Here is a 3,375-nt window from a genome sequence, read left to right as displayed (position 1 = left end):
AAGGCTGCTGATTGGCTTGCTCAGCGTTCATTTCAAACTGCTCTCCAATTTGATTGGTTATTGGTGGATTTTCAACTGCTTTGGGATTGGTCTTTTAGGGTCACGATTATTTTGTTTACTGGTGTCATATTACCGTCCGGGAGAGTCACAAAATGGTAGAAGTTAAACTCTTGTGCATTTATTTTGGTTATGCCCTTGTACTAAATTACTTTGGAGTAAACTGTCTAGATACTTAGCTGTTCTTATTTACCCTGAATTCTTCTTTTGCTGGGAAAATGTCATTTTTGGTTTCATTAACTGTGACACAATACTCACCTCTAAATATTATTTAATCAACCAGATTTTTGTCCAACTTTTACATCCATAAGTCCAAATTCTAAAATAAAACACATAATGTCATTACAATGTCTATATACATTAAACACTATATTTCTAATCTGTTGCAGTAATAAGAAGTTATAATTATTTGTCCTTTTCAAATACTTTATATAAATTGAGTCGTTTTCTTCCTTTTTATTATTGTTTTATTTTTTGTATCTCCCTTGGCATACTTGACCTGTTTGTATTGCATACACTTGTGGCTGTATACTTATGTGCTTACACAAAAAACGTTGCAAAAACCATTATAAATTCTCCATCACATCCAACACTAACACCCGAATGAATATTGTGAAAATGAACATTGAAAAGTACTTTATATAAAAATCCACTTAAGGTTACAGTTACTAAATTACTAACATTACATTTAGTATTAATGTGAGATAACAGATTCATTTAGGCCTGTATTATTTAATAATGCAGCCTTTGACTAGAACGAGAATCCTGGTGAAATTCTTACCTTTTAAGCATCTTTATGGGTAATAAAAAGTGATACTAAGATGTTTCTGCCCCTGTCTACTCCTGAAGACTTGTTGCCATGCTAATGTCAATCAGATTCAATACGTATAGACACACTGTGTTCACGTGTGATGCTTTATCCCGCTACATTCATTCTAACAATACACATCATATTTGCAAAATTATGTTGCATAGTAAACACCTAGGCTATCTGTCCTCATATTTCTGGTTTGCTATCAAGAGGAAATATTGCAAATAAACTTATCAGGGATTCATTTAACACTAATTATGCACTAATTATGTAGCCGATTATAATGTAGCATCTCTGTGGGAAAGTGAGAAGTAAGTCAGAAACACATAGGAGGAAGAAAAACAGATTTTGAAAATTCAAACGGTCCAATCCAATAATAGCATAATCGTTGTGACAGCTTCCTTGTCTTCCTCTCTGCAGTTGCACAGCACAGCCCCTCTCTGGAAGCAAGTCAAACAAAACCTCAAATGAACTGCAGATGCACTGGCAGACCTCTCTATGCCCCGCCCACAGGAAGTGTTGCTGCAAGGGAATATGCCCGGAAACCTTTTTACCACCAATAAAGGGCATCAAGTGTCTTTAATCTTAAACTTTAAAGATTTGTCTACCCCGCCCCCTCCTCCCCAGATTTAAAGTTCACATTGGTTGCCAGCATAGACTGTATATTATATACAATATATGGTTGCCAGGGTGAGGCCGCAGGATCAACAAAAGTGTTGCTAGACGCTTGTCTCACATATCCAGACATTACTCTACAGCACAGCGGAGTAGCTAACGTTAGATGCTGGCTATATTGAAAGTCCTAAAAGCCCATGCTCATGAGGAGCTCTGTAGCCGACTGACAGACCATTTTGGCATAGACAGTACAGTAGGAACCACTAAAACCCCCACAACCTCGTGGTCCTTTTCCCCTCAACCCATATACACACTTTTATTAGCTTAGAATTACTGCAAAAATTGCTAAACACACTGCTAACTTACAACCCCCCCTCTCATGCTTCAAATAACTCACCGCTGTCGGCTACAGGCAGCTGAACACGCTGCTCGTTGTAAACAGCCAAGTTCAGGAGAAAATTAGCGAACTCTGCTTCCTTTTGGGCTCTAAGCTGTCTCCATCTTTCAAATACATCTCCAATATTTACCCGGGGTTTGTTACGTCTCTGGTGGTCACACTACTGTTAAATACTGTTGGGTTGGTTGGCTGTGGCTCAGTGGTAGAGCGGTTGCCTGCCAATCGGAAGGTTGGTGGTTCGATCCCTTGCCCTGCAGTCCCATGTCAAAGTGTCCTTGGGCAAGACACTGAACCCCGAGTTGCCCCCGGTGCTGCGCGTCGGAGTGTGATTGTGTGTGAGTGTTTATCTGATGAGCAGGTGGCACCTTGTGCGGCAGCCTCGGCCACAGTGTATGAATGTGTGTGAACGGTGAGTGTGTCCTGTATGATGTAAAAACGCTTTGAGTGGTCGTTAAGACTAGAAAAGCGCTATATAAATACAGCACATTTACATTTGCAGACCATACACACATTCACATTGCAGACACAAACAGACATTACGACATGGAACTGAAATTTCAAAAGGAGAAAATAATGGCTTTAGCATTGCTGTCAGAATAGATAGTGTTTCAACTTAGCATGTTTCCTTAATATCTGATGACGCATTGGGGTAATCTTTGGATTTGTTACAGTAAATAACTTACATATGACAATTCATTCCTTTGCAAAATACCATATGCAAAAATTAAAATGTCAAAGGCTACGGATGGACAGCTGAGCTGGAACTGGAAATAAGTACGCAAAACCAAGGTTCCCCAAAACCTCAGTCCTCTGAGAAAATCCCTTGTGGCTGTGCCCAATGAAAGTGCAAACCCCAACTGGGTCCTCACCCCGGTACAGTCATCCTTTCACCATGCAGCGCAGCAGCACCGGTCTGGCTCGGCTCACTGACAGACAGCTTCACACGGAGGAAGGACTGCAGAGAAACTGCATGCATCATCCATCAGGCTTGAAGAAATAAAGGGGCATGCTCTTCCTCTTCCTGTGCTCTTGTGCCAAGCGTGAATGTGAGCCGCTGTCTGACATATTGTCACAGTTTTTGAAGCCAAGGCTGAGCTGCTGTAATGACAGATGTGAGCACACCAGGAAGTGATAAGGCCTGCAGGAACTTCAATGTCAATATTCACTTAAAGTGAGAAATTTGACTGTTTTAAAGAACAACAAATACAATATTTCTCTTACAACCAACAAGTTCAACTCCTAAGCAATGAAACACACTATGCTAAGTTAAATGAAATGTTTGCTAACTTTAGATCAATTTTACTGAGTCAGTTCTCTGACTAAAGAGTTAGTAAATTAGTTATATAGAAATCTCATTTGGAGTTAAAATCTGAGGGACAAAATTAGGTAAAATGCTGTTTTATAGTGAAAATTAAGATGAGGATAAACAAGTAAAGCTGAAAACCCCGCTCAAGGTTCCAACAGTGAGCATCATTTTAAAGGAAACCACTTCTAG

The sequence above is a fragment of the Etheostoma cragini genome, chromosome 18 (assembly GCF_013103735.1).
Source record: "Etheostoma cragini isolate CJK2018 chromosome 18, CSU_Ecrag_1.0, whole genome shotgun sequence".
NCBI lineage: Eukaryota > Metazoa > Chordata > Actinopteri > Perciformes > Percidae > Etheostoma > Etheostoma cragini.
The sequence above is the reverse complement of the archived record's forward strand: the minus strand, read 5'-3'. Positions refer to the sequence as shown.